The sequence below is a fragment of the Bos grunniens genome, chromosome X (assembly GCF_055505025.1).
Source record: "Bos grunniens cultivar Pamir isolate PY7600 chromosome X, Bosgru_T2T1.0, whole genome shotgun sequence".
NCBI lineage: Eukaryota > Metazoa > Chordata > Mammalia > Artiodactyla > Bovidae > Bos > Bos grunniens.
The window spans coordinates 18,846,800-18,870,820 of NC_141194.1; the positions used below are offsets into that span (position 1 = coordinate 18,846,800).

General features: G+C 40.4%; 1 protein-coding gene across 12 annotated transcripts in view; it reads left to right on the top strand.

Moving 5' to 3' along the window:
• The first annotated feature begins 8,243 nt into the window (after window positions 1-8,243).
• LOC147339893 (choline-phosphate cytidylyltransferase B-like) overlaps window positions 8,244-24,021 on the top strand; it is a 208,226-nt gene continuing 192,448 nt past the window's right edge. For 3 of the 12 annotated variants that reach the window (XR_015159670.1, XR_015159672.1, XR_015159671.1), the window contains exons 1-4: window positions 8,269-8,491; window positions 9,381-9,448; window positions 14,057-14,202; window positions 14,537-14,688. The gene's annotated coding sequence lies outside the window, so the exon portion shown is untranslated. Of the gene's footprint in view, window positions 8,492-9,380; window positions 9,449-14,056; window positions 14,203-14,536; window positions 14,689-15,447; window positions 16,376-24,021 lie in introns of those variants that run through there. The other 9 variants (XR_015159674.1, XR_015159675.1, XR_015159667.1 and 6 more) reach the window with 8 other exon arrangements.

Sequence of the window (24,021 nt, forward strand, 5' to 3'; positions counted from 1 at the left end):
ACTCCCTACCTCCAAAGGTCATCTTATATTCATTCAGTTCAGTTCAGTTCAGTCGCTCAGTCGTGTCTGACTCTTTGCGACCCCATGAATTGCAGCACGCCAGGCCTCCCTGTCCATCATGATCTCCCAGAGTTCACTGAGACTCACGTCCATCGAGTCAGTGATGCCATCCAGCCATCTCATCCTCTGTCGTCCCCTTCTCCTCCTGCCCCCAATCCCTCCCAGCATCAGAGTCTTTTCCAATGAGTCAACTCTTTGCATGAGGTGGCCAAAGTACTGGAGTTTCAGCTTTAGCATCATTCCTTCCAAAGAACATCCAGGGCCCCTCTCCTTTAGAATGTACTGGTTGGATCTCCTTGCAGTCCAGGGGACTCTCAAGAGTCTTCTCCAACACCATATTCATTATATTATTACAAAATCTTAGAGGTGTGTGTATGGCAGAATGCATACACATGTAGAGACAGACACACACCCTGACACATACCATGAGGGATATAAGGCAGTTACAGGAATGCAACGGGACAATAATAAACAAAGCAGCCTCAGAGGCAGTGCTCTAATAAGTGGAGAACTTATTTTTTTGGCGGCTTCTGTACTCCTCTCCCCAATCTCCATCATTCTTTTTCCAGTTAAAGGCTACTTTCCTGGCACATGAAGAGCAGTCTTAGCAAACCCAACAGTGAAGCTCTTTCCCTGCTTGTCCAAACTATTGTCTGACTCCCTCCCAGAGTAGTGAGATGGGGCAGGGGAAAGGAGAGGAAACCCCTTGGAAGGAAGTCAAAGCTACAGAGCCGGGGGCAGGACCTGATCTAATCTGGTCTAACTCCTGCCTCCCGGGCTCCAGGGGAAGCTCTTACTGCCCTTTCAGGGTCTGACTTCCACTCCCAGGTACCTACTTAGCCGAATGCCAAACGTGGATCCCACTGATGCCAACAATGGTCTGCCATGTACTCAGAGTTCTGGATTGTCTGGTGGCCTTGAGGTTCCAAGATGGATTCCTTCAAAGCTCATTTCCAAGCAGGTGAGCAATAGCAATCTGTGTCTCAAACCCCAAGGACTATGAATTGGTCACCTGCTGGTGAGAAAGAATTTGAATGTAATGGCAGAGGGTGGTATGATGGTAAAGGGGATGAACTGTTGGGAAGAAAGAAAACATTTCTTGAATGCGTTCAGGAGGTCATTAGATAAACATGATAGGTGAAAAGGATGATTTACCAGTTCATTTATGTGACAAATGTGATTTGCCTATTAAAACCTTTGTTGTTGTTCAGTCACTCAGTCATCTCAAGTCTTTGCAACCCCATGGATTTCAGTACACCAAGCTTCCCTGTTCATTACCATCTCCCGGAGCTTGTTCAAATTCATGTCCATTGAGTCGGTGATGCCATCCAACCATCTCAGCCTATCGTCCCCTTTTCCTCCTGCCTCCAATCTTTCCTTGCATCAGGGTATTTTCTAAGAAGTCAGCTCTTCATATCAGGTGGCCAAAGTATTGGAACTTCAGCTTCAGCATCAGTCCTTCCAGTGAATATGCAGGGTTGATTTCCTTTAGGATTGACTGGTTTGATCTCCTTGCAGTCCAAGGCACTCTCAAGAGTTTTCTCCAACACCACAATCCAAAAACATCAATTCTTTGACACTCAGCCTTCTTTATAGTCCAACCCTCACATCCATACATGACTATTGGTAAAAACCATAGCTTTGACTAGATGAACCTTTGTTGGCAAAGTGATATCTCTGCTTTTTAATATGCTGTCTAGGTTGGTCATAGCTTTTCTTCCAAAGAGCAAACATCTTTTAATTTCTTGGCTGCAGTCACCATCTGCAGTGATTTTGGAGCCCAAGAAAATAAAGAATGTCACTGTTTCCCCATCTATTTGCCATAAAGTGATAGGACCAGATGCTATGATGTTTTTTGAATGTTGAGTTTTAAGCCAGCTTTTTCACTCTCCTCTTTCACTTTCATCAAAAGGCTCTTTAGTTCTTCTTTGCTTTCTGACATAAGGGTGGTATCATCTGCATATCTGAGGTTATTGATATTTCTCCCGGCAATCTTGATTCCAGCTTGTGCTTTATCCAGCCCAGCATTTCTTATGATGTACTCTGCATATAAGTTAAATAAGCAGGATGACAATATACAGCGTTGACATACTCCTTTTCCTATTTGGAACCAGTCTGTTGTTCCATGTCGGGTTCTAACTGTTGCTTCTTGACCTGCATACAGATTTCTCAGGAGGCAGGTCGGGTGGTCTGGTATTCCCATCTCTGTAAGAATTTTCCACAGTTTGTTGCGATCCACACAGTCAAAAGCTTTGTTGTGGTCGATGAAGCAGAAGTAGATGTTTTTCTGCAATTCTCTTGCTTTTTCCATGAACCAACAGATGTTGGCAATTTGGTCTCTGGCTCCTCTGCCTTTTCTAAATCTAGCTTGAACATCTGGAAGTTCTTGGTTTACGTACTGTTGAAGCCTAGCTTGGAGAATTTTGAGCATTACTTTGCTGGCATGTGAAATGAGTACAATTGTGCAGTAATTTGAACATTCTTTGGCATTGCCTTTCCTTGGGATTGGAATGAAAACTGACTCTTTCCAGTCCTGTGGCCACTGCTGAGTTTTCCAAATTTGCTGTCATACTGGGTGCAGCACTTTCACACCATCATCGTTTAGGATTTGAAATAGCTCAGCTGGAATTTCATCACCTCCACTAGCTTTGTTCATAGTGATGCTTCTTAAGACCCACTTGACTTTGCATTCCAGGATGTCTGGCTCTAGGTGAGTGATCACACCATCGTGGTTATCTGGGTCATTAAGATCTATATTGTATAGTTCTTCCTTGTATTCTTGCCACTTCTTCTTAATATCTTCTACTTCTGTTAGGTCCATACCATTTCTGTCCTTTATTGTGCCATCTTTGCATGAAATGTTCCCTTGGTATCTAATTTTCTTGAAGAGATTTCTAGTCTTTCCCATTCCATTGTTTTTCTCTATTTCTTTCACTGAGGAAGGCTTTCTTATCTCTCCTTGCTATTTTTGGAACTCTGCATTCAGATGGGTATATCTTCCCTTTTCTCCTTTGCCTTTCACTTCTCTTCTTTTCTCAGCTATTTGTAAGACCTCTTGAGACAACTGTTTTGCCTTTTTACATTTGTGCAAGCATGCTTTTTGCTATTACTGTGCTAATTTATATGAAAAAGACAGAGATATGTCTGGGCTGTAGTAATCCTATGCTGCAAACTGAGGAGCATACACAAGGTTCTATCTTCCTATGTAGCATTTGGCAAGAGTGCAGGAAAACTTATTTTTCTCAAAGAGAGTTAGAAGCTCATATCAAGTACCACAATTAGAGAGCTAAAAAATTTGTTACCTGTGCTCCACTAAAAAAAGTTCACCCTTGTATTGCTTCACCAACAACTGAAATCCCTGAAATGCTGCTAGACAAGGACCATAGGAGCCATATTCCACCAGAGTTGTGTACCAATACGTCACCACCTCCTGTGCAATGTGTATCACACAAGCTCAGTAACCAGCCACATGAGGATCTTCATGCTCCTCCCCAGAACTGGTGCCACTCCACCTCCTTTGGTCCATCAGGAAATCGTTAGTATTTCAGCAAGGGAACATAGCAATTTACAAATCGCCCCTATTCAGGGTGACTCAAATTCTGGTGCCGAAGAACTCTCACCTCCTGCCCAGCACCTGCTCACCGGCATCCTGACTGTCAAAGTCAACCAGAGGTATTGCCCCCTTATATGGTGGATCCAGAGCAACATGCACTACCCACATCTCCTCTACCACTAGTAAGCCATCCAGTGTCACATTTTCACCAGGATTCAGATCCTCCTCAGTCGGTTCATAGTCAAGCGTCACCTCCACCCATGACTTCTGATCCATCTCCAGTAACTTCTTCCCTTGGATGTATTTCTGCCCTGGTGCCACCTTCTTCATATCCTTCTCCTCCTCCTCCAGGATCTCCTCTATCTTAAAATGGTGGTCCACCTGTAAATGAATCTCCTCCTAACCATCACAGTCTTAACTCTTTACCCCAATTCACTGAAAAGCAAGAAACGCTGAACCTTTCATTTGTACAATAAAATGGAACAAATCCTGGTGTGCCCTCTATCAAAAGGACTTTCACCTCCTCCACCAACACAAGGTCCAGCTTCCCCAGTCCCACTTTCTGGATCACAGCACTCGGATTAGACAACATGTTAGCATTGACCATAGTGTTTTGAACTGAAGAACTGATGAGGAAAAAAAACAAAACCTTAAATCGAATCAACTTTTCAATTAACCTTTGTTTGGGGAAGGAAAAGCACCTCTTACAAAGACAGCAATAAAACACTTAGGATCTTGTCTCTTAAAGTGATCTTAAACCTTGGCTTTAGGATTTATTTCCAGTTTTATACTATAGTGTGGATAAATGGCTCAGTGTAGCATAGCTGTATTTTTACAACTCTTTTCCTTTAGCGTGGTGAATTGACCTGGAGGTGACCTTCTATAATTTGAGGTCCCCAAATAAACTTGCATTGTTCCGCTTTCAGAAGTTTTGTGTTTGTTTAGGTTTTCTCTGTGACATATTTTGTTAACCTGTGTAAAAAGGATTAAATTTCAATATGGTTGTAAAAATGCTATTTTTCTGTGAATTTAAGCACAATTACAGTTTTTTTTCCTTCTAGTTTTATTGAGATATAATTGATGTACAGCACTGTATACATTTAAGGTGTACAGTATAATGATTTGACATCCTGTTTTTTAAAACTATGTTTTACCTCTAATTTCCCAAAGTGCAATAAAAATCTTGGAAGGAAAAACCTAGAATATAGCGTAAGGCAGATAGGTAAATGGTAGAGAGTGATTTCACATTTTAGGTACTGAAATGTTATGGAATAATAAGTATATAATGAATTTCGCTTGGATGCCTTCTTATTCTTAGGCAGCCCTAGAAGCACCAAATACATCAAAATTCTAGTACTATGATAGATTTCTGTTTGTAATGTTGAAAGGCATTACTGAATCATTTGCAAAGATACGACTGAAGTAATTGATTCTGTAGGCTCCAAGCTGCTGGGGATGCTGTTACTTGTTAATCCTTTTTTTGAGAATGGTTGGAGTCATAATGCTCCACACTGGTTTGTCTTAAGTAATATTATATTATAACACAGTTTATGTATTTATTTTTTTTATGATATATTTTTGTACTTAAAATGTACACTTATTTTCTTTTTTTTTCTAATTTTATTTTATTTTTAAACTTTACATAATTGTATTAGTTTTGCCAAATATCAAAATGAATCCACCACAGGTATACATGTGTTCCCCATCCTGAACCCTCCTCCCTCCTCCCTCCCCATACCATCCCTCTGGGTCGTCCCAGTGCACTAGCCCCAAGCATCCAGTATCGAGCATCGAACCTGGACTGGCAACTCGTTTCATACATGATATTTTACATGTTTCAATGCCATTCTCCCAAATCTTCCCACCCTCTCCCTCTCCCACAGAGTCCATAAGACTGTTCTATACGTCAGTGTCTCTTTTGCTGTCTCGTACACCGGGTTATTGTTACCATCTTTCTAAATTCCATATATATGCATTAGTATACTGTATTTATGTTTTTCCTTCTGGCTTACTTCACTCTGTATAATAGGCTCCAGTTTCATCCACCTCATTAGAACTGATACAAATGTATTCTTTTTAATGGCTGAGTAATACTCCATTGTGTATATGTACCACAGCTTTCTTATCCATTCATCTGCTGATGGACATCTAGGTTGCTTCCATGTCCTGGCTATTATAAACAGTGCTGCGATGAACATTGGGGTACACGTGTCTCTTTCCCTTCTGGTTTCCTCAGTGTGTATGCCCAGCATTGGGATTGCTGGATCATAAGGCAGTTCTATTTCCAGTTTTTTAAGGAATCTCCACACTGTTCTCCATAGTGGCTGTACTAGTTTGCATTCCCACCAACAGTGTAAGAGGGTTCCCTTTTCTCCACACCCTCTCCAGCATTTATTATTTGTAGACTTTTGGATCGCAGCCATTCTGACTGGTGTGAAATGGTACCTCATAGTGGTTTTGATTTGCATTTCTCTGATAATGAGTGATGTTGAGCATCTTTTCATGTGTTTGTTAGCCATCTGTATGTCTTCTTTGGAGAAATGTCTATTTAGTTCTTTGGCCCATTTTTTGATTGGGTCGTTTATTTTTCTGGAGTTGAGCTGTAGGAGTTGCTTGTATATTTTTGAGATCAGTTGTTTGTCGGTATAACACAGTTTAAATGGTGTCATTTAGATGAAGTGTGTGCTACTCTGCTCATTGTCTTAAACTAAATATTTAGGGTTGAAGAGACTTTGTTATAATTCCTTGTTTCATGGTAGTTTGCTCCTGTTCTTATGGTCTCTTGTTTATTGGGTTTTAAACTGCATTCTAAGTGCCATGGAGGAATTTGAATGATATATTAATGATAAGCATTCATATACTCACCAACTCTCATTTGCCTGGGTTTTATAATTGTGTAATGTGCTTTTCCTCTAACCTGAAATTTAAAAAAAAAAACAACTTATTTCTTGTTTATTTCTTTCATTAGTGAAGATTCTAAATTTGGAACATTTTAGCATGAAGTTAACTGAAAACTGCCAGATGAGTTTGTATTAGAGAAGAGAAAGGTAAGTTATATGAATGAATATGACTAAGTTATATGAATTTCATCACTTTATAAAGGTGTCTTTAGAATTAATTTTTGCATTATAGAGACTTGTTATGTTTCTGTTAAGGTGACCACTTACACTTTGTACAGAGTTCATATATATAAATTGATGTTCTTGGGGTATTATTATGTGTCATTTGAATAAACTCTCATGAAGTTTTTCCCCCATTAATGGTGTGTGTGTGTGTTAGTTGCTCAGTCGTGTCTCACTGTTTGTGATCCTGTGGACTGTAGCCTGCCAGGCTCCTCTGTCCATGGGATTTCCCAGGCAAGAATACTGCAGTGGGTAGCCATTTCCTTCTCCAGATTTATTATATAGTTTATATAAATTTGAAACATATTTCTTTTTGGCAAAGGATGGACTTATTGCTAATTTATCATTTTATTCTGTTGGATACAGGCAAAACAAATTCTCATTTTGGCTGATCAGATGCCAACACATCTCTGAGCTTAAAGCTGAAATTAGAAATAATATAAATGGCCATTTTAATCTTGACTAGCCTGAAATAACTAACATTTTCTTTTTAAAGTGAGTGATTTTTCATACCTGGCAATTTGAGAGTCCAGTGTTAATACAATACTTCTAGTGAGAAAACTTTGCTATTAGGAGACTGAGGTAGTGTGAAATAGTGATGGTAAATGCTTCTGTCATAGTCTTGTAGGTACTTGGACTGGTACAAACTTGATTCCCTTTTTTGCCCAAGTTTAGAAAGTGTTAAAATATTTCTCTTAAGATAAAATAGCATTCTTTGTTTCCTAATAAGAAAACAGTCAAATTCACTAAAGTCTTCTCAACTATCTATGAGGAGCTCTCCTGCTTTTATTGAAATTCACAATGGTTGAATATGGTATGAAACCACTTAATGTATTGGACAAAAAAAGAAAAAATCAGTTTCATGATAAAATGCCCACATGTTAAAAGATGTAGACTTAAAAATTATTTTTTGTTAGGGTTAGAAGTATATGTTATGCAGCAAAGCAGATCAGGTGAATGTGTTATAGGAGACAAAAATTTCAAATGGCATCAGGTGTGAACTCATCCAGTTGTTTGAAGTGGGTAGAAAGCTAAAATTAATGTGTCTTTCTCTATGGAAAAAAATAATGTGAATCCCACTTTATATCAGAGAAGACTGATATCAGACTTTGAAGCTGGAATAGGCATATGTCTAAATTATATGTATGTACAATGCATTCTATTACTCTGAAGATGCTGAAATGGCAGTTTAATTCTTAAAAACAATAAAATGGATGCATAAATACTAAAAAATTGTATCTATAAAAAAGAAAAATAAATATTAGTAAAAGGGAAAATGAAGGTCGAATAAATAGTAAAATAAAGCCCTAGTTAAAGTTGGACCCCTCCAAAATTGAGCTGGAAAATCCTGAACAATGGTTAATGATGGATGAAACGTGTTTAAAGCAAAGAGACAAGATAAAAACATGGACATTTCAGAGAACCTAAGTTGAATGCTGAGCAAAAATTCTGTGAGTTCTCATAAAATGGCCACCTCCTAATGTAGGGTAGTGATTCCTGATTCTGACAGCTGGAGAGAATCTCCTGGAGGATCAGCTAAAAATAGCGGCCTTTACCTTACTCCCACGGGATTCTGGTTCAGTAGTTCCTGGCATGGATGGGGCTTAGTAATATGTTCTTTCAGTAAGGATCCTAGGTGATTTGGAAGCTGCTGCCTGACAGATGTAGTCACTGGTCACTAGTCTGTTCTCTCGGCAGCCAGGGCAACCATTGGAGGACGAGCTCAGCCCTCAGAGGCCTTCGCACTGCACTCCAGGCCAGTTCCTTTCTCATGACAGCATACGACTGGACTCCTGGTGGATCCCCCAAACTCATGGCCTACCCTTCTTGCTTCATTCCCTCTATTGTAGCCACACAGGCTTTTCGTTGATCCTCAGACCCCCAAGCTGATTCCTGCCTCTGCAGTTTGCACTCACGGTTTTTTTTCTGCCAAGACCATCTTCAGATGGCTGACTTTCTCACTCATGTTCCTGCTGAAATTGCTTCATTGCTACTCCATGGAAAACAGCACCCCTCCTCCCCCAGCTGTCTCTCCATACCTCCTCACCCCACTTTGTTTTTCTTCATGACACTATCACTGAGTATTATCTAATGAACTATTTTCTTATTTTTGTTTCCTCCATGAGAATATCATCTTCCAGAGAGGTGGGTCTTTGTCCTGGTCCATCAGAGAAAGACAAAGAGTGATATATAATTGTAAAACAATTTAATTTTTGTTTCCTGGCTTTTTACATTTTATTTTGTCCAAGGTGAAAATTGGGGCCATCTCATGACTTTTCTCTGTACTCTTAGATGATTGATAGAAAGCCCTATGGCCAATAATTAAAATGTCCAGTCTAATGTGATGATCAGACTTTGGAATTGATTTGAGAGCCAGGCCTTTCCCCACCGTGGCTGGTGGGAAAGTAACAGTTGGGGGAGAAAGTTGTGGTCAACTTCTTGCCTTATCCACATCTGCTTTCACTTCTTCTCCCCTATTTCACTAAGTAGAGGTCTTGGTCCTCCCTGGTTGAAGTGCAAAGGGATTGGCAAAGGAGAGGTGAGGGAAGTAGAAAAAACTCTTACTTGATTGGTACTTGATGAACCTGAGTTAGTGCTTTATGGGCGTGACTACAGGTTTTAAGAATTGATTCTTTCTTTCACAGGCACTTTCGTAGTTGATAAGAATGGCTCACGTTGCTCCGGAGCTCTCCCTGTAGTTCCCTTGATGAAGGTGAGTGCATCTCTTTTCCAGTTAATTCTTATTTCTTCAGCCCCTGAGAATTGCTACAGCTTCTGTCCTGTGTTCATCCCTCCAGGTAGTCCCCCAGGACAGGACAGAAGTGCACCTCAGCACTAGCTCCCCCTAGGCAGGGGCAATGTCTGGCCCATGAGAGGTGCTTTCTCTTTCCTAGGAAACGTGGGCAGTGCTGGCTAGTCCCAGTCTTGCCAGCTCGCTCTTCCTCAGCTGTCAGAGAAGTTAATCAGCCTGTCTCCTGCAGCTTAGATTTTCCAGACAACAGTCTAGAGTGTCCTTAATGCTTCAGAGAACACATATGTTGCTATCCCAAGGGTGTCATTAAAGTGTCTCTCTCCTGGGAGGTGATGTAGGAGGCATCTTTCATCCCTCCTTGCAAGCGGAGAGGAGGGGGTGGCACTTACAGCGGAGCAAAAGCCTGTGCCAAACTATGTTCTGATTGGTCAGTGCCCGGGCCATTAGTGTTTGTTAAATATTTTATTATTACTCTGGATTCAGATATTCTTGATTTTCAAATGGCTCAGGAACCACAGTTTGGAAAAGGCAGCATGTTGTATTGTGTCTGCAAAACTAAGGAAGGTGAAGAAGTAGGTAATTAATTGGACAATTTAGGAAAAGATGCCTCAGGAATTGGAATTTTCCTGGCATAGTTTTTTTCTGAGTCATTCTGAAAAGTGCCAGGTTTTGGCACATCTCATAATTCCAACAGCATTATGTTGAATAAAATAATACATTTTTTCTTTAAAACATAGTCAATGGATATATTTCATTTCCAAGAGGAAGAACTCAATTATGGTTTAAGCATCTTTCAAGGTCAGACCCAGTAAAAATGTGATATAAATGGACTTCCTATTTGGCTAGGAAAAGTGGAGATAAAGAACCCTTTTTCAAACTCTGGTGAGTGAAACTTATTTTTTTTCCAGCATGTCAGCATGGAAAGAGATGGATTGCTTAATTCATTGACCATCACTTGCTGTGTTTTAACTTTTTTCTCTAATATTCAACTTGGATTTTATGTTTGGTTTATGCATGCCGTAGATTGATTGCAAAACTGGTTTCACTTCTACACTGCTTTCTGTACATACATCCTTTCCATGTTTCCTCACAGTTCATCTCATCAAGAGATTGAGTCAATTTTCTCATCTCCTTGATTATGGGATGGCCTTATGTTTACTCTGGCCAGCAGAATATGGTATAAGTGGCAGTTCTGATCCTAGAGACCTTGTATCCTTCTACTGTCTCTCAGAGCTCTGTCACCATGAGAACAAACTTGGCTTACTGCTGGAAGAGGAGAGAACACGTTAAGGAGAGCTGATTTTTCCCATTCAGAGCCATGGTAGACCATCCTAAAGTCAGCCAGGCTCAAAACATGTGAGTGAGTCACCCAGATTAGCAGAGCTACCAACCTAGCCCACATTTGACTGCAGACCCATTCAGGAGCTCATCTAAGAGCAGAGGAACCACCCAGATTACCTGAAGTTTTGTGGGCAATAATATAAATGGCTATTGTTTCAAGTCTCAGTTTTGGGATGCTTTGTTGCACAGTGATAGCTAACTGGCCATTTTTGCCCTCACTTTCCCACTGTGGTCAGAGAATTACTGTCCAGTTTTACAAGTAAAATTTGCTCTCATGTAAGGTATTTTTGCTTCCCTGGTGTCTCAGTGGTAGAGTCTGCCTGCCAATGCAGGAGACACAGGAGATGTGGGTTTGATCCCTGGGTCAGGAAGATCCCCTGGGGGAGGAAATGGCAACCCACTCCAGTATTCTTGCCTGGGAAATCCCATGGACAGAGGAGCCTGGCGGCTACATTCCATGGGGTCACAAAAGAGTCAGACATGACTTAGTGACTAAACAACAGCAGAGGTATTTTTTAAAACATGAATTACAAATATCTGATGTTAAGACATAGGGAGAGTTCACTTTTGGAAGGGTTTAATATGCTAAATTCTTTCTTCAGGTTTTGTCATCTTCACAATTCATTTCCTAGTTTTCTCATTAATATCCAACTTATAAGGATGATTAACCTTCAATAAGCTGTGTGGTAACATTGAACAAATTGTGGAGGATTTAGCTTAAGCAGATATTACATATACTGCTGGTGTGACTAAGGACTGCATGCCAAGTCTTTTGCTTGTCAGCATGAATCTTGATTCCAGATTTTCTCTCCTGAATTGGTGTCTTGGGATCTTCTGTCGTGGGAACTATGTGTCAACAGCTGAGCCATGGTGGCTGCTCTTACCTTGATGATTTTGCTCTGCTTTATGGCCAACAGCTCTTATTCAGGGAATATAGAGAGTTCTAGTCACCAGGGTCCATATCCTTTATCTTTGCATCTCAGGAGGCCCAAGTTAGCATGGGCTTCCTTGGAGAAAACTCCTTTTAACCCCATCCTTTCATGGTTCTCAACAATCTGAAGTGGTTTTTTATTTATTTCTATAATTTTACTGTTTAAAAAAGTTTTTTGGCTGTTCTGGGTCTTTGTTGGTACGTGAGGGCTTTTCTTTAGTTGCGACAAGCAGGAACTGCTTTCCAGTTGCGGTGCTCAGACTTCTTATTGTGGTAGCTTCTCTTGTTACAGAGTATGGGCTCTAGAGTGTGAGCTTAATATTTGTGGCTCCCAGGGTTAGTTGCTGTGCAGCATGTGGGATCCTCTCGGATCGGGGATCAAACTCATGTCTCCTGTATTGACAGACGGATTCTTTACCGTAGAGCCACCAGGGAAGCCTGGATTTTTATTTCTATTTTTAAATTTTACTATATTATGTTTTTAGATTTTTATTTTCACGTGGACCATTTGTTTTTGTAGTCTTTATCGAATTTTATTACAATATTGCTACTGTTTTATGTTTTGGCGTTTTGGCCATGAGGCATGTGGAATCTTAGTTCCCTGATCAGGGATCGAACCCACAACTCCTGCACTGGAAGATGAAGTCTTTACCACTGAACCTCTGGGGAAGTCTCTGAAGTGGCTTTTAAAATTGATGTCCTAAAACGTTCTTTTCTCTGTTCAGTCCAGACTACCCCCCGACCACTGCCGTAAGTTGCAGTCACATGAGAGCAAGCTATTAGCCCTCAGCTCTGCATAAGCCCAGATGTCTGTCACCAAGACTGACATCACTTTGGATACCACTTGGCTGCATTTTAGACAGTGAGAGGCTTTTGAACAAACATCTGTTTTAGGGACAGATGTCTGTATAATCTTGGGTTTTCAGTTTCGAATATACTTAAAAATGTATTTTAAAAATACATTTATTTTTTTTATTAGGGAAAAAGAAAGCATTAGTCACTCAGTTGTGTCCACCTCTTTGCAACCCTATGGACTGTAGCCCATCAGGCTCCTCTGTCCATGGGATTCTCCAGGCAAGAGTACTGGAGTGGGTTGCCATTTCCTTCTCCAGGGGATCTTCCCAACCCAGGGATCAAACCCAGTCCCCCACATTGCAGGCAGATTCTTTACCATTTGAGCCATGAGGGAAGGATAGTTTATTAGGGAAACTAGCCTTATTTTTTTAATGTTTTAATTTAAAAAGTGATACATACTAATTATTTAATAGTTATACAACATAGGAAATGATAAATAAAAATAAGAATTATCTGTAGTTCTATAGGTGATTTTTTGTATGTATTCCATATGTATTTATGTGGCATTTTGTTAAAAATGTTTTGTTTCCACATTTTCTCTCTTCTATTAATCATTCACATTAAATTTGTTAGCATCAACTTTGTTTTATCTTTTAAAACCACATGAGTTATTTGCATTTTAACATACCATAATTTGATATGTTTTAGTGCTTAATATACATACATTACTTAGGTTCTTAATGTAATATATATCTATGGTTGCTTAAAACTGAAAACATTAACTCTCATTTACTCCACACTGCCTATGTTTTATTGACGTCACCAAATCTGGTTCTCTCTTGAGGGTAAAGACAGAATGTATACATCAGTCCATATATATCTGTAGAGGGGAAGGAGCAGAGTAGCAGTCTACTCCAGAACAGGTGCTTTGAGAAACAGCACCTACTTCAGACAATATAATCATCCTTCAGTTCAGTTCAGTCACTCAGTCGTGTCCGACTCTTTGCGACCCCATGAATTCCAGCACGCCAGGCCTCCCTGTCCATCACCAACTCCCGGAGTTCACTCAGACTCACGTCCATCGAGTCAGTGATGCCATCTAGCCATCTCATCCTCTGGCGTCCCCTTCTCCTCCTGCCCCCAATCCCTCCCAGCATCAGAGTCTTTTCCATTGAGTCAACTCTTCGCATGAGGTGGCCAAAGTACTGGAGTTTCAGCCTCAGCATCATTCCCTCCAAAGAAATCCGAGGGCTGATCTTCAGAATGGACTGGTTGGATCTCCTTGCAGTCCAAGGGACTCTCAAGAGTCTTCTCCAACACCACAGTTCAAAAGCATCAATTCTTCAGCGCTCAGCCTTCTTCACAGTCCAACTCTCACATCCATACATGACCACTGGAAAAACCATAGCCTTGACTAGACGGACCTTTGATTAGGTGTATTTTATCACAAGTAAATGATTTTAACTTGGTATCCATTCCTATTCTCTTTTTTTCTTTCCCAGCACTGTTGACTCTGAGATGGGCTGACCATGCACCAGGCCAAGGAGGAGAGACAGGGTGCCACACGCTGTTCTAAGAAAAGTAGCTGAAGAAAATAAATCTACTTTTGCTACTTTTAAAAAGTCTGTGAGTCTATAATTTCATATAAGTAAGCATTTTGATTTACTTTGCCCATTAAGTTTCACTTTGTGCTTTGAAATATTAGCAACTCATAGCTGTTCACAACTGTTATCTGGCTTACTTCCCTTGGGTATAATCCAGGCACCTCAGCCCCCCAGGCATCCATCCCTGCATGGTCACCTCCACCCAGCAGACTCCTTGTGGAGTGTTTCCTCTCTTGGTGAATGGTTCCCTTAGCCAACTCAGCATATAGCCTGGAACGCTAATGATCATCCTGTAGTCCTCCACGGCTCCTCTCTCACTTGCTCGTATTCCATTGGTAACCATGGTCTGTAGATGCTACTTTGATGCTTCTCTTGCAGCTATGCCATCACATCCATCGCCTGTACCATAGTGCACACATTCGTCGCTTCTCTGAGGACTGCTGGAAGTTCCTTCTTAACGCTTCCCCTGCTTCTGGTCTCACCATCAGCCTTGCTCATCTAGAACAGCTGCCAAGGAAGCCCTTTTACATGTAAGTCTGTTTATGGACACTAACATACAGCTCTAAAATTTGGGATAAAGTCAAATTCCTTTGCGTAGCACAGAAAGGCCTTTGTATCTGACTTGTCTCCCTTTCTGGCCTCATTTCCCACCACTTATCCATGGTTATCCCTTTCTCCAGTTGTAAAAAAAGAAAAGTTCCCTCCTGCATGTCTTCTCATACACATTTCTCTCTGCCAGATATTTCTTTACTTATTTTCTCCCCATCCACTTTTCCTTGTCGTTTCTGTTTTAAATTACATTCTTCAAGCTTCAACAGAAACATCACTTCTTTCTAAAACCTTTCTCCAACCAAGTGCATGATTTTGATGTTTCTACACTGTGATTACTGTACCTTTTGTACGATTACATCATCTTATCACACTGTATTTTGTTTGTTTACATGCTTTTCTAGTCCACTAGACTAGTGGATCTCAAAGTGTGATCCTCTGATCAGTAGCATCAGCTTTGCTTTGGAGTTTGTTAGAAATGCAAAATTTCAGTCATCACCCCAGATCAGAAACTCCAGGGGTGAGCCCAGCAATCTGTGTTGGGGGCAAATCATTTAATATCTTATGATAGGGGAAGACTGGCTGGCCATGGTAGTATACTGAGAAACATGGGAATTATTTAGAAGATGCATGACTACTGACAAACACTGTCTTCCATGCCAGCTCTTCTTAAAGTGACTGGCAGCCTCAAGGAAGTCCAGAGTGCCACAAAGCATCTCAACACTTGTTTTAATTTGCAGCTATAACAAACTACCACAAATTTTTTGGCTTTAAACAAAAAAGTCTGAATTCCTGATGGAGGCACCAGGGAAGAATCCATTTCCTCAGTTTTTCTAAATTTCAAAGCTACATGCATTCCTTGGCTTGTAACCTCTTCCTCCGTCTTCAAAGCTAGAAATGGCTGACTGAATCTCCCTGATGACGCCATCTCTCTGCTTCGGATCTTCTGTCTTCCACTTTTGTATTTAAGGACCTGTGTGATTATGTTGGGCTCAGCTGTATAATTCAAGCTGGTCTCCTTGTTGTCAGGTCAGCTGATTAACAACCTGAATTCCATCTTGCTATGTAACATAACATATTCAGAGATTCTAGAGGTCAGGAAATGGACATTTTGGGGGTGGAGGCATTATTTTGCCTACTGTGATATTTGTGCTTGATTTTTCGAGATTTAAGTAAAATCAATATTGCCTTCTACCTTAATGTGGGCTCTTTGGAGAAATCTAGGATGTCCTTTTTTCACTGTCATTTCTTGTAAAGAAAGTGGTTTTGAACATTCTGTGATGTTTTAGAACATTTTTTGAAGAGAACCCCCTCCCCACCATGGTTTATAGTTGTAAAATATGAACTTCACTCAAGATTAACTAGAAAAGCATGCCCCAGATGGCAAGTAGAGACCATGTGATCTATGAATGTCAGTGTATTAATATGTTAAAAAATAAATCAGATTCAAATATTTTAAAAAGAAGAGTAATGGGTTACAAAATAATCCATCTTTGAAGAAGGGGCAGGCAAAGGCTTTTTAACATTTTTCTCAAGAGCCTACTTTTAGGTCAAATTTGCCAAATCTTTTTCTTTTCCCATCTGAAGATAGATAGGTCTACAGAACCCCTGCAGACACATTGTAGGCGGCTCTGTCTTCCAGGGACTTGGCAGAAGGTATTATAGGACTCATTTACACTGCAGAATAGTTATAACCTTCATGTCTTTCACTTGGACAGATCTGTGCACTAGCAAATAGTGATAGAAATGGGGCCCTAGAAATGCATGTGATGGAGGGTGTGAATTTTCAATATTGAACTTTGATAAGTTACCATTTGGAAACTGAGACTACTTTTCAAATATATCACCTCTGACATAAGGGCAGGACCAGTTCGGCATGGGCCAGTTTGGACCAGCATTGGGCAGTACAGAAATATATTTGTGGGCAGTGCTCCAGTAACATGATGAGAGAGGACTGTATCGCAGAAGCAAATGGGAAGGAAGGAAGTAGTGAAGTTGCTCAGTCGTGTCCAACTCTTTGAGACTCTGTGGACTGTAGCCTACCAGGCTCCTCTGTCCATGGGATTCTCCAGGCAAGAATACTGGAATGGGTTGCCATTTCCTTCTCCAGGGGATCTTCCCCACCCAGGGATCAAACTCAGGTCTCCCGCATTGCAGGCAGACGCTTTACCCTCTGAGCCACCAGGAAAGCCCATCCTAGTGAGAAAGGATTGGCAGTTAAACCAGAATCCCTTTGAACCTCTGTGTGACTATTCACATCCAATAGTTATAGTTGCTTACTTATATAATATGATTAACTATTAACCAAGCTAAGTTTATCCTGTACTGTGAATTCAATACTCAATTTTTAACATCTTAGCAAATTCTGAATTGAAACCTCCTCCCCAATACTGTTACAAGAACAATGTGTACTAGGTAGGACCCACCTGATGTTTCTAGTCACCATTCTACATGAAAATGGAAAGGCCTGGGAAATAGCACCATAAGCCATTGAAATCATCCAGAACAAAATTTCCTTCAGTTTAAGTATGGTGGACATACCAAGGGTTGTGGTTCTTTAATCAACAGAAGAGAAGTTGTAAGAAAATTACCTGGGCAATCTAAATATGAAGCCACCATTTTTTTGCTCATATGTCTTTTATTTTAGGACAGAATGTTGTTTTGTTCTGATCTTGGATAACATTTTGGCTTTGCTTTGCATGTATTGTTAGGACCACATGCAATCAGCCAGACCATTAGAATTGCAAACATTTAGGAGCCATAGTTACGGATTGACTCCACAAGTGGAATGCATCTATAGTAACGTACCCAACAACTACCTGACCACCTAAGAGGTGTTGCCTGGAGTTATACCCTTGGGGCACCTGATTATTCAGGAATATGGACCAGGGGAGTGGTAGAGGAGGACACTGATACTCCACATTCCTGTTGTCCTTTTATCAAGGGGATTGGTAGGATGTGTTGTCTTTCAACAGACTGGCTTTCATCCCCTTTTTTCATGACTCTGCCTTAGAAAAGTTCACACTTTTAAGAAATGACTTTGTTCCCTCCCAGGCTCCAAATGGAAACTTTTCAAGGCCATATTTGCTATGAGGATATTTATCATGGAAGTTAAGTAACTTACACTTTAATTCAAGTGTCCTCTCGGCATTGAGAATAGGTTATTTTCTCTAGGAGGCCTGGGCAGTTTCCTGTTTAAAGAAATTGAAAAGAAATATATTGCTTTCAGCAGCCCCAAAATCAATAGAGTTTCAAATATAGATGGGTCCAAGTTTCTTGTGCTTCTTAGGAGGGCTGAAGGATGGTGCTGACCCAAAGCCCTGAGTGGTCATAATACTTAGACGGAAGCCACTGTGCTGTGGAGTATGAATGATTGTGGCACATGTCTCGCCATTCCAGACTCAGGTGATCAACCCTCATACACACCACAATAATGATGGCCTCCCATCCAACCATCTTTAGAAACTTTCTTACAAGATACATTTAGGATCAGACCATTTAAACATTAAGACATATTCCTTTTTCTTTACCTTAGAAAAAAAACAAAATAGAGCCTCAGGACATTGTCAATCAGTGCTGTTTTGAATAGAATAACATGTATGATAACTAAATCTAGCCATAAGCTATTAAGTCCTTGATAGCAGGGTACCACTTTTTTTTTTTTTTAATCTTCCTATCTCCCTCAGCATCTAGTGGTGGCTTATATAGAAAACTAGCTCAATATATGCCTGTTAAATAAGTGAATCAAAATTTTTATATATCAGTGCTACAAAGAATGTCGACTTGTTTTTGGACTTAACATGTAGATGTTTCATGCTGGGAGAAGGACTTTGGTTCTTTTGTATAGTTTCTTTTTCTCTGCTGCAATTGCTTTTTATGTCGTTGAATTCTCTGAGCATATTTATTTAAAGTGTTTGTCTGGGAACTCTAGCATCCTCCCTTGTTATTCTCTTTCTATTTATTTTTTCCTGCTGCTTTTAATTCCTGTTGCCTTGTCTCTGGCCTATCTACTTTTGTTTGCATTTTAGACATTGTATTTGAAAAATTGTTTGTAGAAATAATTTGATGCCCAAGATGATGCTGTTTTCTTCCAGAGAAGATTCCCACTTGTTTCTGCCAGATGCCCAGAGGTACTAGCAGTTTTGATCACCTCTGTCCAATTTCAGGGCTTGAGGGGATTAAAAGATGACCTGCAGTTCCCAACATAGCCCATGTACTTTCAGGTCACACGAATTTTAGGGTGCAGACCTTTGAAGACCCAACCCTAAGTAAGGCCCAATAACTGATTCCCCCCTGCCTGCCCTGACTTTCTTGGTGGCTCCCAGATACCAGTGTCTGTTCCTTTAGTTCCACTAGGTTGACTGAATTCTTACTTAGCTCTCAGCCCCAACTCGTGCCCTCCAGGACCATCAAACAGTCCCAGGAAGAGAGACTCTGCCCACAGGTTTCATTTCTCAGGGTATCCATTCTCCCCTGGATCCTGTCCAGGTAATACTTCTCTACTTTGTTAACATTATGAGGCCTTTGGGCAGATTGAAAAAATCTTTTGTTATATTTTTCTAGTGGTTCTTAGTGGGAGAGTGTATCCAGATTACCTGATCTGTTATTATCAGAAGCAGAAGTCCATCCATCTTATTTTTGCTTATTTTTTTATCTTTAAAAAATCCTTTACTTTTTGGTAATTTTATTTTGTTTTATTTTATTTTTTTGTGACTGTTCTGATAATTAGAAATGAAATGTTTATATATTTGTTTCAGTGTCTAGCTTTTTAAAAAAATATATTTATTTCTTTATTTTTGGCTATGCTGGGTCTTTGTTGCTGTGCACAGGCTTTCTCTAGTTGCAGCAAGCAGGAGCTACTCTCTAGTTATGGTGCTCAGGCTTCTCATTGCAGTGGCTTCTTTTGTTGTTGAGCATGGGCTCTAGAGCGTGTGGACTTCAGTAGTTGTAGGACAAGGGCTCAGTAGTCGTGACTCCCAGGCTCTAGAGCACAGGCTCAGTACTTGTGGCATATGGCTTAGTTGCCCTGCAGCAAGTGGGGAAGATGGGATCTTCCCAGACCAAGGATCCAACCCGTATCTCCTGCATTGGCAAGTGGATTCTGTACCACTGGACAAACAGGGAAGCCCTGGTGGTTAGCTTTATAATGTCATTAATGCTTTTATTCCTCTCTTTTTCTACAAACTATCTATTAATCTTTTAAACTATCTATTGATAATAGATAATAGTATAAATAATAATCTATTAAACTATCTATTAATCTTTGAGAAATGATACAATTAGTGTACTTCCTTTTCACCTCACTCTATGACTTGATTTGAGTTGGTTGTATCATACTTACTAGTATTTATCGTCATACTGTTAAATGTATTTCTGTTATTTAATTTTTCAGTTTAAAACAGTACCATTTGGTATAAAGCTATTAAAAAGGTCAAAATAGGGAAATCTCTGGTGACCCAGTGGTTAGGGCTCTGTGCCTCCACTGCAGGGATGCAAGTTTGATCCCTGATTGGGAAACTAAGATGTCAAATGCAGCACAGCACAGCCAAAAAAAAAAAAGGAGATGGCAGAATATAAGTAATATGTACATCAGTTCAGTTCAGTTCAGTTGCTCAATTGTGTCTGACTCTTTGCGACCATATGAATTGCAGCACGCCAGGCCTCCCTGTCCATTACCAACTCCCAGAGGTCACTCAAACTCATGTCCATCGAGTCGGTGATGCCATCCAGCCATCTCATCCTCTGTCATCCCCTTCTCCTCCTTCCCCCAATCCCTCCCAGCATCAGGGTCTTTTCCAATGAGTCAACTCTTCACATGAGGTGGCCAAAGTATTGGAGTTTCAGCTTCAGCATCCATCCTTCCAATGAATACCCAGGACTGATCTCCTTTAGGATGGACTGGTTGGATCTCCTTGCAGTCCAAGGGACTCTCAAGAGTCTTCTCCAACACCACAGTTCAAACGCATCAATTCTTCGGGACTCAGCTTTCCTCACAGTCCAACTCTCACATCCATACATGCTGCTGCTGCTGCTGCTGCTAAGTCGCTTCAGTCGTGTCCGACTCTGTGCGACCCCATAGATGGCAGCCCACCAGGCTCCCCCGTCCCTGGGATTCTCCAGGCAAGAACACTGGAGTGGGTTGCCGTTTCCTTCTCCAATGCATGAAAGTGAAAAGGGAAAGTGAAGTCGCTCAGTCGTGTCTGACTCTTAGCGACCTCATGGACTGCGGCCCACCAGGGTCCTCTGTCCATGGGATTTTCCAGGCAAGAGTACTGGAGTGGGGTGCCATTGCCTTCTCCACATCCATACATGACCACTGGAAAAACCATGGCCTTGACTAGACGGATCTTTGTTGGCAAGGTAATATCTCTGCTTTTCAATATGCTATCTAGGTTGATCATAACTTTACTTCCAAGGAGTAAGCGCCTTTTAATTTCATGGCTACAGTCACCATCTGCAGTGATTTTGGAGCCCCCCCAAAAATAAAGTCTGACACTGTTTCCACTGTTTCCCCATCTATTTCCCATGAAGTGATGGGACCAGATGCCATGATCTTAGTTTTCTGAATGTTGAGCTTTAAGCCAACTTTTTCACTCTCCTTTTTCACTTTCATCAAGAGGCTTTTTAGTTCCTCTTCACTTTCTGCCATAAGGGTGGTGTCATCTGCATATCTGAGGTTATTGATATTTCTCCCAGCAATCTTGATTCCAGCTTGTGCTTCTTCCCGCCCAGCGTTTCTCATGATGTACTCTGCATATAAGTTAAATAAGCAGGGTGACAATATACAGCCTTGACATACTCCTTTTCCTATTTGGAACCAGTCTGTTGTTCCATGTCCAGTTCTAACTGTTGCTTCCTGACCTGCATACAGGTTTCTCAAGAGGCAGGTCAGGTGGTCTGGTATTCCCATATCTTTCAGCATTTTCCACACTTTATTGTGATCCACACAGTCAAAGGCTTTGGCATAGTCAATAAAGCAGAAATAGAGGTTTTTCTGGAACTTTCTTGGTTTTTCGATGATCCAGCAGATGTTGGCAATTTGATCTCTGGCTCCTCTGCCTTTTCTAAAACCAGCTTGAACATCTGGAAGTTCATGGCTCATGTATTGCTGAAGTCTGGCTTGGAGAATTTTGAGCATTACTTTACTAGCGTGTGAGATGAGTGCAATTGTGTGGTAGTTTGAGCATTCTTTGGCATTGCCTTTCTTTGGGATTGGAATGAAAACTGACCTTTTCCAGTCCTGTGGCCACTGCTGAGTTTTCCAAATTTGCTGGCATATTGAGTGCAGCACTTTCACAGCATCATCTTTCAGGATTTGAAATAGCTCAGCTGGAATTCCATCACCTCCACTAGTTTTGTTTGTGTGATGCTTCCTAAGGCCCACTTGACTTCACATTCCAGGATGTCTGGCTCTAGGTCAGTGATCACACCATCGTGATTATCTGTGTTGTGAAACTCTTTTTTGTACAGTTCTTCTGTGTATTCTTGCCACCTTTTCTTAATATCTTCTGCTTCTGTTAGATCCATACCATTTCTGTCCTTTATCGAGCTCATCTTTGCATGAAATGTTCCCTTGATATCTCTAATTTTCTTGAAGAGATCTCTAGTCTTTCCCATTCTGTTGTTTTCCTCTACTTGTTTGCAATTGATCGCTGAGGAAGGCTTTTTATCTCTCCTTGCTATTCTTTGAAACTCTACATCCAGATGCTTATATCTTCCCTTTTCTCCTTTGCTTTTCACTTCTCTTCTTTTCACAGCTATTTGTAAGGCCTCCTCAGACACCCCTTTTGCTTTTTTGCATTTCTTTTCCATGGGGAAAGTCTTGATCCCTGTCTCCTGTACAATGTCACGAACCTCTGTCCATAGTTTATCAGGCACTCTATCTATCAGATCTAGTCCCTTAAATCTATTTCTCCCTTCCACTGTATAATCATAAAGGATTTGATTTAGGTCATACCTGAATGGTCTAGTGGTTTTCCCTACTTTCTTCAATTTACGTCTGAATTTGGCAATAAGGAGTTCATGATCTGAGCCACAGACAGCTCCCGGTCTTGTTTTTGCTGACTGTATAGAGCTTCTCCATCTTTGGCTGCAAAGAATATAATCAATCTGATTTCAGTGTTGACCATCTGGTGATGTCCATGTGTAGAGTCTTCTCTTGTGTTGTTGGAAGAGGGTGTTTGCTATGACCAGTGTGTTCTCTTGGCAAAACTCTGTTAGCCTTTGCCCTGCTTCATTCCGTACTCCAAGGCCAAATTTGCCTGTTACTCCAGGTATTTCTTGACTTTCTACTTTTGCATTCCAGTCCCCTATAAGGAAAAGGACATCTTTTTTGGGTGTTAGTTCTAAAAGGTCTTGTAGGTCTTCATACAACCGTTCAACTTCAACTTTTTCAGCGTTACTGGTTGGGGCATAAGCTTGGATTATGATGATATTGAATGGTTTGCCTTGGAAATGAAGAGAGATCATTCTGTCATTTTTGATATTGCATCCAAGTACTGCATTTCGGATTCTTTTGTTGACTGTGATGGCTACTCCATTTCTTCTAAGGGATTCTTGCCCACAGTAGTAGATATAATGGTCATCTGAGTTAAATTCACCCATTCCAGTCCATTTTAGTTCGCTGATTCCTAGAATGTCAACGTTCACTCTTGCCATCTCCTGTTTGACCACTTCCAATTTGCCTTGATTCATGGACCTAACATTGCAATATTGCTCTTTACAGCATCGGACCTTGCTTTTATCACCAGTCACATCCACAACTGGGTATTGCTTTTGCTTTGGCTCCATCCCTTCATTCTTTCTGGAGTTATTCTCCACTAATCTCCAGTAGCATATGTATATTAGAGTGAAAGAAAAAGAATAGTTTGAGAAAATACTTTAAAGTAAAATATTACTTAAATGGGCTAATACATTTAATTCTCATAATATGATAATAGATCTATCTACTTCTGCTTTTAGTTCTGTCAATTTTTAGTTGACATATTTTGAAGCTGTGTTTTGGGTTCATATGTCTATAAACTTTTAATATGTTCCTGGTTCATTAAACCCTTTCTTCCTTTATTGTAAAAAATATCTTTCTTAATCTCAAATATTGCTTTTTGCTTTAAAATCTATCTTTCTGATATTAGTAAGGCAGAACTAACTTTCTTTTTTTATGCATAGTGTATCTTTTAAAAATAATTATAATTTTAAACTTTATATGTCCTTATATTCAGTATGTTCCTCTTACAGGCATATACTTGCTATTTGATTTTTTCATCCTCTAAGACCAATTACATTGAATACAATTGCTGAAATGTTTGAATTTATAT